At 46.4% G+C, this 16210-nt stretch overlaps 1 protein-coding gene across 4 annotated transcripts in view; it reads left to right on the forward strand.

Moving 5' to 3' along the window:
• The first annotated feature begins 6114 nt into the window (after positions 1-6114).
• ST3GAL6 (ST3 beta-galactoside alpha-2,3-sialyltransferase 6) overlaps positions 6115-16210 on the forward strand; it is an 85488-nt gene continuing 75392 nt past the window's right edge. For 3 of the 4 annotated variants that reach the window (XM_034789858.1, XM_034789848.1, XM_034789866.1), the window contains exon 1: positions 6115-6602. The gene's annotated coding sequence lies outside the window, so the exon portion shown is untranslated. The remainder of the gene's footprint in view (positions 6603-16210) is intronic. The other variant, XM_034789881.1, reaches the window with a different exon arrangement.

Here is a 16210-nt window from a genome sequence, read left to right on the forward strand (position 1 = left end):
CGCTGGGCAAGCGCCAGCCGGGCGCGCAGGGTCTGGGGGCTGCCCAGCAAACCGTGAAGCCGGTAGCGCTCGGGCAGCCCTTTCCCCGTGGCTGGGAGTGGGAGGGGGGGAGTTAGGGTGGGGAATGGGCGGAGTTGGGGCGGGGCTAGGGGTGGGGAAATGGGCGGGGCCAGGGCCCGTGGAGGGGCCTCTTTTTTTATTTAATAGATATGGTAACCCTAGCCTCTACAAGGTCTCTTCTATCTCAGGCTACCAAACTCTTGCTCTGGCACAAATCCCAGACGAGCCCCCATGTATAACAGGGTCTTTGCAGGGCCCTCCTGGCTTCTGCCCCTCCTGGGCTGAGAGAGTCACAGAAACCTTGGTGCAGTGCTCACCTGGTGCTTTTAGTTACAGGTTGTGTTCCCACCACCTTTTATCCAGCCCCAGCCTGATGAGACAGCAGCTGTTTCAGCTTCCCCAATCAGGGCCAGGTGATCTACCCAGCTCCAATTCACCTCCCTTAATTGGAGCTGGAGTGACAGAGGGTTGGCTAAGCAGTTTTCTGCTTAGCACCCTGTCACACACCTCCCCCCTTTTTCTGAACCACCTGGTGAGCACTGCACCCTGTCACAGACATAAGGACATAAGAACGGCCATACTGAGTTAGACCAATGGTCCATCTAGCCCAGTATCCTGTCTTCTGATAACGGCTAATGCCAGGTGTTTCAGGGAGAATGAACATCCCCTGTCGCCCTGTGATGTTGCTCTCCATATACTTTATGAATGTGAATATGATGTAACTGGAATATGCTTTATGCAAAAGGTCTCTTGCAAGGTATCATTACAAAGCTCATAATCTACTGAGTGTGTTCATTCTATTTGTTTGCATGTATTATTTCTATGTCTGGAGTTAGGAGAATAAGATATAAACTTGTATTACTAAGGTAAATATATTAAGTGGAAGCCATTAAGGGTGCTTCAGAATCAATGACCTGTAAACGGCTCTGTTTACTTGCAAACCTTCCCGGGTACCTGTGGGCCAGCCCTGGAAGAATGGAGTCTGGGGTCTCACAGGACATGTGAACATGTTACCTGATACTGGAATCCATCTTAAATCTGGTGCTTTTCCATTTAGAAGGAGGGGTGGGGACCCAGAGAGACAAAAGAGTCCTGCTTTGTGCCAAAGCTATAAAAGGGGGTGGAGCAGAACAAATGTGGCTGCCAGTCATGTGAACACCCCTGCTGGAACTAACAAGGACTGTACTAGGGGAAAGGATTGGGCCCAGAGTAGGAAGGAGTCTAGTCTATGAAAAAAGCTTATTGGAACATCTCTGAGGGTAAGATTTTATAATCAGTTTCTTAATGTATTAGGCTTAGACTTGTGTGTTTTTGCTTTATTTTGCTTGGTGACTTACTTTGTTCTGTCTGTTATTATTTGGAACCACTTCAATCCTACTTTTTATACTTAATAAAATCATGTTTGTTTATTAATGAACCCAGAGTAAGTGATTAATACCTGGGGGAGCAAACAGCTGTGCATATCTCTCTATCAGTATTATAGAGGGCGAACAATTTATGAGTTTACCTCATATAAGCTTTATTCAGAGTAAAATGGATTTATTTGAGGTTTGGATCCCATTGGGAACTGGGTGTCTGGGTGCTGGAGATAGGTGACCTGCTGAGCAGTTTTTGGTTAAAGTCTGCAGCTTTGGGGGTGTGGACCAGACCTGGGTCTGTGTTGCAGCAGACGGGTGTGTCTGGCTCAACAAGGCAGGGTTCTGGAGTCCCAAGCTGGCAGGGAAAACAGGCTCAGAGGTAATTTCAGCACGTCAGGTGACAATGCCAAGGGAGTCTCGGTGACCAAACCTGTCTCAGTGGTGTAGTTGAACAGGATCTGTGCACAGCTGATTGGCGACAATGGTAGTGATTTTGAGTGAGTTTTAAGTGTGGTGGCTGGAGAACAGACAAAGTGGTTACTGGTTTATTGATTTCTGTTTGCTTATTTTGGGAAAGGGAAGTAGGAACAGAAAAACAAGGAACTGAGTGAAAGCAGTAAAGTGATTGCAAAGTTGGAGATTTTTAGGTTGCAAGTTACAGAAAAGGAGAGGGAGCACCAGAGATTATTGCAAATGAAAGAACTGGAGCACATGCCCATTCCCAGTTTCCAGCAAACAGGCTAGGGATGCTTCAGAGGCAAGGGGAACTTAGTGGTTTGAACTAGAGTAAATGGTGGTGTGACAGTGCCCCCCATAAGGCTTTATAGAATATGAGTATGAATGTATATATGACATAACTAGAATATGTTTTATGCTACATATGCCATGTAACATATCTCTGTAAAGGTTATGATCTACTGAATCTATTCATCCTATTTGTATGCATGTATCATTTTTGTACTTGAAGTTAGGAATATTGGCTGTACACTTGCTTGATTTTAACTAGCCTAGTAGAGCTTGTTCTGACTAACTGCTCCTGCTGGCAGTGTCGTCTTCCCTGCTTAATGCTACACTCACCCAATATTACGTATTCTGTCCTTACTACTGTAAAACAAATATCCTGTTGTGGTTGATGTAAAGTGTACACTTCATGTTCCTGTTCACACTTCAGTTGTAGGTGTTCCTTCTAAAGAAATGTTTTGAGGGAAGTCCATTGTTTATCTACCAGGATCAATGCTCCTTCAGTCCTGGTGATAATGACTAATTCTTTATCACACTGCTTTAAAAACCTGATTTACAAAATACATACAGGAATCACTTCACACACCACTGAAGAGCAGCCACCTCTAGAGCACAAAGCAGCAGATGCTTAAGCAACTCTGTCCCACAATCCAGCCTAGGATGTAAATATTATACCCTATTGGACTTACAGGAAGAATTTAGCTAGGTAGGATGTGTGACGTTGCACTTCATATGATTTTATAAAAATATGCTAATGAGTGAATATAATGTAACTGGAATATGCTTTATGCAAAAGGTCTCTTGTAAAGTATTATTACAAAGCTTATAATCTACTGAGTGTGATCATCCTATTTGTATAACTGTATCACTCTTGTATCTGAAACTAGAAATATGAACTATAACTCTGAGGCCCTATTGTAATTATGCAAAATGTGGGCCATTAATGGTTGTTTGGAATCTTGATGACTCCCATCAATGAGGACAATAATACACCTCTACCCTGACATAACGCTGTCCTCAGGAGCTAAAACCGCGTTATATCGAACTTGCTTTGATCCGCCGCAGTGCGCAGCCCCGCCCCCCGAGCACTACTTTACCGCGTTATATCTGAATTCGGGTTATATCGGGCCGCGTTATATCGAGGTAGAGGTGTACTAGATATTAAACCAGTACTGCAGGTGATCTCAGCCAAATGGCTTTACTGCAACCACTTCATTGCTTGCCTAGTGCTTTATGTATTTTCATTTTAAATACTTGCTTCTTGCTGAGTCAATCAGATGTAGTTGGCTGCCCTGATGTTTAGGAAATATTTATCAGGAAATGGCTGACTCTCTTTCTTGGGAACTGATAGGATATGGTGTGTTTCTGTTCAGCCATCAGCAGCAACTTCTGAAATGGTTCCTCTTATAGTTGCCTGATCTTGCTGCTCTCATTAATTTGTGGGTTCAGGTGACTTCTTGGGAGCATGTGATAGATCCAAAAAGGAACAATAAATGAAGACAGACATTTGGGGAAAATCCTGCCCCTAATGCTACCTGGATGGGGTTTAGTTCCCCTGGCTTTTTCTCTCCTCACTGAATTGACAGTTGGGCTTTTCAACTGTTAACTCCTAGAATTTTGGTCTGGTCCCAGGTAAGGAACTTGCTGATGGTCAGAACAGGATCAGAAGGATCATATGTTGTTTGCACATGACTGAAGTCAGGTAAGTGCTGTTTGTTGGTTCCAAAGGAAAGGCCAGCAGGAAAGAAAGAAAGAGTGAGTAACTTCTAGCATGCTGCAGATTCACTTAAGAATTAAGAAGAAACAATTGTAACAAGAGGTAATTTAAGATGGAAATCAGTAAGAGAAAATATATTAATTAGACGGGAATAGGAGAAGGAGTAACTTTTCACTTTTAGTCAGTCAAATACTCTTCTCCTACAAGGTTTTTAAGGTAAGGAGGAAAAAGAAGTTTTCATCCAGAAGCATCAGTCTGAGGGTATAAATTAAGGCACATCTACACCTGGATGAGTAATGTGCTTCCTGCTATCATTATTTGTAAAACCTAACTAGATCAACCCCACCCAGGTGACCTGCCCAAAACTGAGTATATGAATACTATACAGTTGGGAGTTTTAGAACAACATTGACAACAGGAATAAAAGAGATAAGATTCCTTTGTGGCTCTGTAATTTGTTTTGGGAGATGATTAAAAGATAAACCTCTTCCATAGTGGTAACAGGTAAGAAAATCCCTCCACTGTATGCAGATCTGGTAAGGAGAAGAATAGGTATTTGCTGAAGTGTTCTCCAACTGATGTCAAGTATTATAATATTCAAAAACCAGTTGGAGAACACTTCAATCTCCCTGGCCACTTGATTACAGACCTAAAAGTTGCAATATTACAACAAAAAAACTTCAAAAACAGACTCCAACGAGAGACTGCTGAATTGGAATTAATTTGCAAATTGGACACCATTAAATTAGGCTTGAACAAAGACTGGGAGTGGATGGCCATTACACAAAGTAAAACTATTTCCCCAGGCTTATTACCCCCCCCCCCCTGCACCCTACAGTTCCTCATATCTTCTTGTCAACTGCTGCAAATGGGCCATTTTCATTACCACTACAAACAGTTCTTTTTCTCTCCTGCTGATAATAGCTCACCTTAACTGATCACTGTCCTTATAGTGTGTATGGTAACACCCATTGTTTCATGTTCTCTGTGTATATATATATATATCTTCCTACTGTATTTTCCACTGCATGCATCCAATGAAGTGGGCTGTAGCCCACAAAAGCTTATGCTCAAATAAATCTATTAGTCTCTAAAGTGCCACAAGTACTCCTGTTAATTTGCATGTACACCTGATTATTTAATGAGGTTTATGGCAGCTTCTAATGGTAAAGCCCTTCAAATAGCACAGGGCACTTGATCAGCAAGGACAGGAACTAAAACATTGCCTATGCTTGGCCCATTGATATTTTAAACATAAAAATATACTAGCTACTCACAGGTACATCAGCATATATAGAGCTATTGTGGTTATTATGTCTACTACTTAACATTTTCAAAGATTTTTAGAAACTTAACCAATCCATACAACACTCTATGAGAAAGGTATCATCTCCATTGTACAGATGGGGAAACAGAGGCTGAGTTAACTGAATTGCCCAAGGTCATAGAGGGAGTCAGTGTCAGAGATGGAATTAGACTTCAGGGGTACTGGCTCTTGGGTGTGTATTCAGGCCAGTAGACCAGAGTTCTCTTACTTGTCACTGAAGGTAGAATAGTCTCTAAAGAAAAATAGTTAATTGGCACTAGCTAACACTGTGTTTTCATTCCCCGTGGAATGAAATCTTGGAATTAAGTTACTCAGACTAACATGGTTCTAGGATGCCATAGTGTTGGCTTCAGGACGTTGCCCAGCACAAATAAACTATTTGCATGATAGGAAATAATGACACACAGGAGGGTGGAGAATGGTTTCTCTAATTATCCTTGCCGTTTTTACAACATCCTGCAAATGAGTCTGGAAGCAAGTGGGACAAGTACTGGCCTGCGAAATTCATCTTAAATCACAACCCTTCTGTCATGGAGCTCGATTTTAATCAAACCCACTTTGCTATCAGCTGCTGAAAATGATGTGCTGTTCACACTGCTAAAAGCGCCTCTTGCCTGTATCCGTTACCCTATTAAAGAGAGCAGGCGGGTGAGGTAATATATTTTTATTAGACCAAGATCTTGGTGAGAGAGACACACTTTGGAGCGTACACAGAGCTCTCTTCTTCAGATCTGAAAGCTTGTCTCTCTCACCAGCAGAAATCGGTAGAATAAAAGCTATTCCCTGCCCCACTTGGGGTCTCTGATATCCTGGGATTCAGAGGGCTGCACTCCCTTCTTACTCTCTCTGTCAGTTTAGACTCCAGTCCGCGCCTCATTTACGCAACATCCGCTGTCTGCCTATTGCAAAGCAGATTGACCTCTGCAGCGCAGGGTGCTCAAACGAAAGTTATTTCTGTTCAAAGCCCTGGGAACCCACGCTGAGACCCCTTCCCTCCACGCCTGTCTCGTCAGCTCCCAGCTGGACTCTAGCGAACGGCTTCTGTGGGTGTCCGGCCAGTGTAGCGGGGGAAGGGTCCCCTGGCTTGCCTGCGTTCTACCTAACGGGAGACGCGCTCCGAGAAAGCAGCTGTCGCTGCAACATCTGGCAGAAGGCGGGGCCTGCCTCTGGCCACGCTCCCCGGGCTCCTGGACGTCGTCTGCTGCTTTCGGGGCACTTGGAAGCAGCTCAGCCCGAGCCAGCCAGCAGCGCCCTCCCACCGCCAGCCGCCAGCCCCCAGCATGCCGGGGGCGGCGTTCCCGGGCTAACCCCCCTCCCACGCGCTTGTTTGCTCCGCAGGCTGGCCCGCGCGGGCTGGGGGCAGTGAGAGGGAGCGGAGTCCCGCAGCCAGGCAGGCACAGTGAGTAAAGTGCCAGCGATGGGAGGGGAGGGGAGGGGAAGGGAGGCGAGGCGGGGAGGGGGAGAGAGCGGGGTTGGGGCTGGCCCCCGGCGCTGCACTGCGGGGGGCTGTTCTGCGCCTTGCTGCTGCTGGGTCAGGTGGAGGAAGCTGCGCTCCCAGGAAGGCCGCGGGCAGGGGGTGGCTCCTCTTGTGGCGGTCTGGTTGCCGGGGGCTGGGAGCAGGGCAGGGGCGGTGTGAACGCGGCTGGGTTCTCCAGTGCCCTGGCGAGGCAGCCCGCCCTGTAGCGCAGGGAGCCAGAGGCGCGCCCCAGGCAGGCTGGCCCGGGGAGCGCGTTTCGGAGGCGAAGGGCACAGGCGCTGCTCCGAGCTGGCGATGGGAGCGGACCCCTCCGTAGGGGCGTGTGTGTGTCTCCTGCTTGCCCCCTTTCCGGCATGAATTCGGGTCCCCCGGGGAGCGGTGTGAACGGGGCCGCGAACCGATGTCAGGGAGGCGGAGTGGGATTGCTAGCGCCGCGTTCGGAGCTGCGGGAGAGCACATGGGGGGACATCTCGCGCTTGCTTCTAAATCCTCCTAATGCCTGCCGAAAAGATCGACTCTGGGTCCGTAATGGGAGCTCCGGAGGCGTTGCCTTTTTTCCTCTGATTTCTGGGAGCAGGAAACACCAAGGCACAGCCCGCCTATTTTTGTGAAAATATTCAAGTAGCAATCGCAAGGAGTAAAACCACTTAGTACGCTTTCGTTAGTACAGATACTTACTCTCCTGCCAGCTGATCCAAGTGGTAGTTTCGCTGATCTCTCTTTAACTATATTTATATCTACTTGCCGTGCAAATTTGTTTGCCAAATTTCAAGTCTGAAGAACTATAAGCTGAGAGGACCCTGTATTTAATAGCATGAAAAATCTGATGTTACAGGGATATATATAATATAAAAATAAGTTTTTCTTCTCTCTGTCTGTCTCATGTTCCTGTTGGAAAAACCCACGTAGATGGGGAAAACCCTTTATAGCAAACTGATTATAGGCACAGTGCTGTCAAATGCAGTCTTCAGACAAATCTGAAGAGAGATTCTCCCCCCCCTCACCCCACCCCTTTTTAGTCTCTTTCACAAAAAGAACAGGAGTACTTGTGGCACCTTAGAGACTAACAAATTTGTTAGTCTCTAAGGTGCCATAAGTACTCCTGTTCTTTTTGCGGATACAGACTAACAGTGCTGCTACTCTGAAATCTAGTCTCTTTCAGTTACAGCAATCCTAGGTGTTAACTTGCAACAATAGTAAATAAAAACACCCTCAAACAGAATTTTTTTTTTAAATTGAGTGCCCCTTGTTATCAAAAGAAGGTGTGATTTTTTTCCCTTACTAAAATATAGTTAACACCAAGTGCATTTTAAAACAAACAATAGTTTACAGGTAATCTTTTGATAGACTGTTTAAGTATTATGCAAAGACAGCTACTTTTTTGTCACTGAAAAAAAATCGAAGTTTCTATTTGTGTGCTGCATTCTACCTAGCCAAATGGTGGCTTTCCAGAGTATGATTTGAACAGTGTATTTTGGTTTTGACAGTCAATATTCAGATTATAGTTATTTAAAATTATGAGCCCAATCTTGCAGTCTTTATTCAGCAAAATTTCCACTGATTTCAGTGGGAGTTTACCTGATTATAGGCCTGAACCAAAACCCACGGAAATCACTGGGAGTCTTTCCATTTACTTGAATGGAGACTGGACTGGGCCCTATATCAACCTGAAATTTGTAAATACTTTGTCTCTCCCATCTTCTGTTAAGTTTGTAATGCATAAAAATATTTGTCTGTTTACATAGTTACAAAGCCATTAGGCAAAGAAAATTTTTACTTGGCTGAACATTCAAGACCTTAGCATTGGGATGAGATTCTTTCTGTAATGACAGACAGTTGCATTGTAGCCAAACTGAATGGAAATAGTAACCAAAGATGTATATGTATATCACCCTGGAAAACTTCCACAGTATTTGTATTAGATTTCTGATTTGCAATTAAAGGTTATTCCAAGGAGAGTACAAAAATTAGGGATGTGCCTTTTTTGTTGTTGTTGTTGCTTCTATATGATGCATGAGAAAAATCAAAATAGCACTTTTTACCTTTTTACAGTGCTTAGGTGCCACAATGTTAACAAGAGGTTCCTCAAAAGTTTTCTCATTCTTTAAGGTAGGCATTCTCAAACACATTTTGCTGGGCCCCTCTTTGAAAATATTTCAGACTGTGATGATCCCCCACCCTGCTCTTGGTACTGGACATTCTTTTGCTGCATCCGTGCAGATCCCTACAGAGCTAAGTAACTATGGGTATGTCTACACTGGCAGAGTTACATCGCCGGCAGTTACAGCACCGCTCAGAGAGCGCTGAAAGGAAACCGCTGTTGTGTGTTCACACTGTCAGCTGCCTGTGCAATAGCGTGTTCACACTTGTGGCACTTTCAGTGGTATTTGGAGTGGTGCACTCTGGGTAGCTGTTCCACAGAGCATCCCTTCCTCTTCTGCCGCTAAGACTTGTGTGACGGTGAAGGGGATTGTGGGGCATCCTGGGTCCCAATGCCCCAGGATGCATGCTTTGCATCCCAGCAATCCCTGTGCTTCCGTCTGCATTTGGCGCCATCTTTCAATTGGTTTGAAGTGACAAAGAGTCCTGTGGCACCTTATAGACTAGCAGATGTATTGGAGCATAAGCTTCCGTGGGCGTATTCCCACGAAAGCTTATGCTCCAATACACCTGTTAATCTATAAGGTGCCACAGGACTCTTTGTTGCTTTTTTACAGATCCAGACTAACATGGCTACCCCTCTGATACTTGACTTTCAGTTGGTTTGTGTACTGGTTTGTGTACTGCCTCTTTGGTCTGCAGGAATGGATCCTGCACTGTAGACCACTATGCTGCTCGCTCCCACTAACACATCAAGAGTGGCAGTGGAGTTATTCCTTAAACTACAAAGGCAAGAGGAGTGCGAGATTGATTTTGCCACGCATTAGTAGCTACGACATGAGATTGCTTGTGGCATTTATGGAGGTGCTGACCACAGCGAAATGCCGCTTTTGGGCTCAGGAAACAAGCATTGAGTCGTGGGATCACATCATGATGCATGTCTGAGATGATGAGCAGTGGCTGCAGAACTTTCAGATGAGGAAAGCCACTTTTGTGGGACTGTGTGATGAGCTCACCCCAGCCATGCGGCGCAAGGACACGAGAATGAGAGCTGCCCTGCCATTGGACAAGTGTGTGGCAATTGTACTATGGAAGCTGGCTACTCCAGACTGCTACTGATCGGTCGCTAACCAGCTCGGAATGGGAAAATCGACCGTTGGACTCATGTTGACGGAAGTGTGCAGGGCCATTAATCTTATCCTGATCCAAAAGACCATGACTCTGGGCAACGTGTATGAAATTGTCGATGGCTTTGCACAAATGGGCTTCCCTAACTGCGGAGGGGCAATAGATGGCATACACATGCCAATTCTCGCACCAGATCACCTAGCCACTGAGTACGTTACTTGGAAGGGGTATTTCTCTATGGTTCTCCAGGCACTTGTGGATCACCATGGGTGTTTCACGGACATTAACGCAGGCTGGTCTGGAAAGGTGCATGACGCACGCATCTTTCGGAACACTGGCCTGTTCAGGAAGCAGGAACTTTCTTCCCGGACCAGAAGATCACCGCAGGGGAAGTCAAAATGCCCATTGTGATCCTGGGAGACCCTGCCTACTCCTTAATGCTGTGGCTTATGAAACTGTACATGGGGCACCTTGACAGCAGCAAGGAGATGTTCATCAACAGGCTGAGCAAGTGCAGAATGACTGTTGAGTGTGCTTTTGGCCATTTAAAGGACCGCTGGTGCTGCCTATGTGGGAGGCTGGACCTGGCCGATGACGATAATCCTATGCTTATAGCTGCTTGCTGTACGCTCCATAATATTTGTGAAGGGAAGGATGAAAGCTTCACTCAGGGCTAGGGTGACCAGATCACTGACGGGAAATATCGGGACGCAGGGGGGAAAGGAAGGGGGATATTGGGATGCGCGGGGGGGGGGGAAAAAAAAAGGCTGTTTTGCGGGGGCCAGCCGCGCCGTGGCCACTGCGCCCCCCCCCCCCCCAGGGCACATGCGGCATGTCCCGCCACCCCACGGGGAAGGAACCACTGGCCACCACCCGCTCCCTCCAGGCTTGGCCGGCATTCCAGCAACAAGCCTGGGAGGGAGGAGGAATGCCACGTGCATGGGTAAGAGGTGGGGTGAGGGCGGGGATTTGGGGAGGGAGCCAATGGGGGATGGAGGAGGTGGAGTCGGGAGTGGGGGGGGGGCGAGAGCCCTCCAGGGAGGGCAAAATTGCTTGTTTGTCCAGTGTCCTGACCATACATTGGTCGGGACGCGGGACAAACAACCAAATATCGGGACAGTCCCGATAAAATCGGGATGTCTAGTCACCCTACTCAGGGCTGGACCGCTGAGGCTCAGTGCCTGGAGGCTGAATTTGAACAGCCAGAGACCAGGGCTATTAGAGGGGCACAGTGCAGGGCCATAAGGATCAGGGATGTCTTGAGGCAATAATTTGAAGCTGAAATCCACTAATATTTGTTGCTATGCTCGGGAGTGCAGTGCTTGTAATGCTAGGAGGTGATTGTGATTAGTGTAGACGATGCACTTTGAAGGTTTAAGAAAATTGCTTGTTGCTTTGCAGGGCTCTGTTTGCTTTCAATTAATGGAATAAAGACTGCTTTCAAACCAAAACAATTATTTTATTAAAAAACAACCGGAGGAGAGAGACAAACCAAAAAACACATCAGCACTGTGGGGGATGGGGGAAGGGAGGGTCCCAGGAGGAGGTGAGGTCCTGGGATGGCTAACGATTTGTGTATGTCCAGGTATCATATGCAGCCTTGTCTTTTGGAGTACAATGCAGCTGGTACTGTACTTCAGCAGGGCTGAACTGCAGAGGGACAGGTGTTGAGTGTAGTGGGTACTGGGAGTCCAAAGGGCTGGACTGTGATGGGGCAGGAGTGGAATGCAGCGGGTAAAGACTGGAGCCAGCAGGTTGATAAGAGTGTGTTGGCGGTGTCAGGGGGGGCGCATGGAAAAGAGTTTTGTGACAGCAGCTTCAGGGAAGGGCAGGCATGGAGCTACTTGGTTTGTAGTGATAGAAGCGCTTGGAACGTGTTCACTTGGTGCTCCATAACCTTTAAGAGCCGCTCTGTGGCTTCGTTCTGATGTGCCACATTCTCCTTTCAGTCCCTCTTCTTGCTGTCCCGCCAGTTCTTCAATTCTTGTTTTTTGGCCGTGGAATGCATCATGACATCACGCAGAAAGTCCTCTTTAGTTTTTCATGGCCGCTTTCTAATTCTGTGCAGCCGTTCAGTCGGCGATAACAAAGAGGGAGGCTGGGCTCCCAAGGTCCTATCTGTGAAGCCAAAATGCAACATTTTACAGAAGCAGTATTGTTTGCAACACAGAGACCACTGATTCAGTGATTTAAAACGCAGCCACTATTCGCATACCTGTCACTAACTGGCTGACCCCAGGCAAGCACACATGAGCCACAGGACCCCCAAAATGGTGAGTAACTGCAGGGGCAAGGGAAATCAGTGTTCCAGGACCATACTGTACACGTGGCTCTTAGGGAAAGCCAGCACTATAAGGGGTGGGGGCTTTTAATCATTCCTGTCCCCACATTTTCCACAGGCTGTGTTCATTATGGAAGATACCTCACTGCTGAAGTTGAGCAGGGAATCAAGGGCGGGTCTTCTTCAAGACTGCAGCTTCTGCCTTGGCCCTTATGCAGCTCGCTTGTGTGCAGCAATGGTCCCCCCCACCCCACAGTGATGGCAAAGTTACCCTTAATGGGGCAAGGAACAAAGCAGCTCTGCCAAAGAACCTGCAGCAGCAGATTGGCCAGTATCTCCACGAGAGATTCCTGGAGATCTCGGAGGGAGATTCCCGTGAAGTGAGAGAGTCAATCAGCACTCTGTTCTGCCGCTCAGACTAGGCATGTGGTGGTACGTGCATCATATAGACACAAGCCTGCTTTCTACAACCCGCCTGCCCCCAACAACTTGCTTTAGTGATTCCCCAAATCAAAGCCATTTACCAGGGGCCTCCTCTCCTGTTTGTGCTTTGCCAAGCTCCGACAGCTGTGACTGGCTAGTCCGTGCCAGGGTAGAGAAGAGCACCTGGCTGCATGCATTTCTGACTTCTGATTCGTCCTCTGCCTCTGGGTCCCCATCCACATCCTCGTTCAAGATTTCCTCCTCCTGGCTAGGTCCGCTCTCGACTGGCATGCGAGCCACTGAAGTAGCCACAGTGGAGGTGGGGTCGCCACCGAGTATCACGTCCAGCTCTTCGTAGATCCAACAGCTCATTGGTGCAGCACCGGAGTGGCTGTTTGCCTCCCGTGCCTTGTGGTAGGCGTTCCGCAGTTCCTGCACTTTGACCCTGCACTGCAGTGTGTCCCGGTCATGGCCCCTTTCTGTCATGCATCGTGAAATCTGTCCGTAGGTATCATAATTCCTATGCTGGAGCACAGCTGGGACTAGACAGCCTCCTCTCCCCAAATGCTCATAAGGTCCAGCAGCTCGGCATGGCTCCAAGTGAGGCAATTGCCTGGTGCGTGGAGCAGGCGTGGACACCTGGAAAGATGCACTGAGACCACTGCACGTGTCACCGAGCAAACAGGAAAGGGGCTTTCAAAATTCCCAAGGAATTTACAGAGTGGGGCTCATGGTTGGTCACCTGAGGGCAGGGCAGTAGAATTCAAACTGATGACCAGAGAGGTGAGAACAGGCATTGTGGGACACCTCCCGGAGGCCAATTGCAGCACTGTAATCGACCTGGGTGTCTACACTGGCACCGCAGTGCTGTAGCCCCAGTGCAGAAAGCTGTATGTCTCTTGTCAGGGTGTGTTGTTTTTTTTTACAACACTGCAACTGTGCAGTTTCTGCACACTGAGTGGCTTGGCAGTGTGTACACCTCTGGAGTTACACCAAAGAAAGCTGCTTTACTGTGCAGACAAGGCCTATGCTACCCTTACCTCTGCACTGCTGCAGAGCAGTGGTGCTGCCTTCAGAGCTGGGCAGCTCTGAAGGCAAGGAAAAAGGTGATCTCACAACTTCCCCTACAACAGCCTTGCCAGTCCCCCTTTTGGGTCAATGTTCCCTCTAATTTTTTCCATCCATGTGCGGAATGAGTTTTGTTATGTGCACCAATGTCGAGGTAATGTGCGGCTGTGCACCATCAGTAGAAACAAAAAACCGAACGATAATATATATTTTTAAAAAGCTACAATAGGGATAATTACTCCAGCCAGGAGAAGTTAGGCATTTTAGAACTCACTACTGAAAGAATTTAAATTTAAACATGAGCGAGAAATAAAATTATGAGATGCATAGACCAGTCAAAAAACTAAAATAACAGCACTTTGAAAGAATAAAATTACAGAGAATATATGTGCATTGCAGGAAGTACCAAGAAGTAACAACAACAACACAAGTACACCTCTACCCCGATATAACGCTGTCCTCGGGAGCCAAAAAATCTTACTGCGTTATAGGTGAAACCACGTTATATCAAACTTGCTTTGATCCGCTGGAGGGCATCCCCGGAGTGCTGCTTTACCGCGTTATATCCGAATTCATGTTATATTGGGTTGCGTTGTATCGGGGTAGAGGTGTATGTGTTGGGAGGTGAGTGTGAAAGAGATGGTGTGTGCGCACTGGTTGCTGGGGAAGTGTCTGAGAGTCCATGTGCTGTCTCTTTAAGCAGAGGCGCACTCACCAGTCTGAAGGCTTGTTCAGACCACAGCAGTCTGATCTAACACCGGAGCCCTACTCCCCTGCCCCCACTCTGTGGAGGTTGGGTACGTGGGCGTAGGAGGAGGCGTGGGGAGGAGGACATAAAAAAAACCCCATTACCGCAATAATTCTATGCTTGTCTCTAAACCAGAAGTATTTGCCTTTTAAAAAATGCTAGTCAATGAAAACAGTGTTGAGTATGAATTTAAACATTCTCCTGCCTTATATGCACGTTAGTGTAGAAAAAGCAGGATGTAGAATTGACTAGTGTATTTTCATTGTCTAACATAAATAGGTGTTGAAGTTCTAAATAATTGCTACCACCTCTCTCCACTTGGTTTCACTTTCTGGTTTTCTGTGGTGTCAAAAACCTACTAATTCTTCAGTTATTAATCATCTTCAAAGGGTAAAGGAGGTACAATTTCTAAAGTTTAAAAAAAAAAAAAAAACCCTTTTCTCCTCTCCCACCCTCGCCCCCCAAAAGCCTATCAGCCCTTCTTTATACGTGTGGGAAAAAAAAAAAAAAAAGGCACATGAATTTAATTGCTTTCCTTTGCAGGGTACCCTTATGTACTGGAATTAAACTGCTTTTGCTCTGTGGTTCTCTAACTTATAGCTCAGCACTTGATTTATTCATACAACAGTAATCTGCAATACAAATAGGTACCTTCAGGGCAACATAGATTTGAGGCATTCCGTGAAAATATATAGGTAGTGTAAGGTTACTGGTGTGGTTTGTGTAATAAGAATGTTGAGCGAGCAGTTTGTATAGCAGTGTCACTTACCGTTGCATTTATATAATGTTTAAGGACATAGTGCAGTGAGGTATTTAATAATAATATGATTCCTGCTGGGTACATATCTTCCATCTGAAAATAAGGACACATCTTTAATTCCCTTAAAAATTTATTGTATTAGGACAGCTTTTGAGAGGATCAGAGTGGAGGAATGGTTAATATTTTGGCTTTAGAAAAAGGTTACCTAGCACGGACAGTAGGCCTGATTCTCAATTACACTAAGGCCTTTTTACACCATTCTGGCTCCCTTGCTGGTGAGCAGCTGGCATAAGGGCTCTACATTGTCTCTGTTCCCAGGCCTAGAGCAATTGTGCTATGGATATTCTCTGCTTCCCAGGATCCAGAGTGGGTTCTGAGCAGCTCTAATTGACCTCTGCATGGGCCCAGAATATGGGGAACACAAGGGTGCCCCTTTCTCCATTGTGCCTCAGATTCAGGAATGAAGTAATTGAGAATCAGGACTAACATGAGCTGTTGTAAACTGACAATAAAAAATAAATTGAGGCTCTTACTTAAATAGGCACTCTTGGTTTAGAACCAGATTATTACAAAGCAAGTTTACTCTGTCCGAGTTTGATAAATCCACTTCTCTGTTCACCATTAACCCAGTAGAAAACTTTCTTTGGGAGGAGGGGGATAGCTCAGTGGTTTGAGCATTGGCCTGCTAAACCCAGGGTTGTGAGTTCAGTCCTTGAGGGGGCCACTTAGGGATCTGGGGCAAAATCAGTACTTGGTCCTGCTAGTGAAGGCAGGGGGCTGGACTTGATGACCTTTCAAGGTCCCTTCCAGTTCTAGGAGATGGGATATCTCCATTAATTTAAATGGAGTGCTAAGGCCTTCAGTTTCTGCAGAATTCTAACTTATTTCAAAACTGGAAATTTCTAGTCCTTGTGGGCACAGTGAATGCTTCAAAAGAAAAGGGAAATGAGAGAGAGAACTTGTTCTCCTTCCAGCAGCCAGAAAAGGAGATAGAAAGCAGAGAAATGTAAATCTGTTTACAT

The sequence above is a fragment of the Trachemys scripta genome, chromosome 1, assembly GCF_013100865.1.
Source record: "Trachemys scripta elegans isolate TJP31775 chromosome 1, CAS_Tse_1.0, whole genome shotgun sequence".
Taxonomy (NCBI): domain Eukaryota; kingdom Metazoa; phylum Chordata; order Testudines; family Emydidae; genus Trachemys; species Trachemys scripta.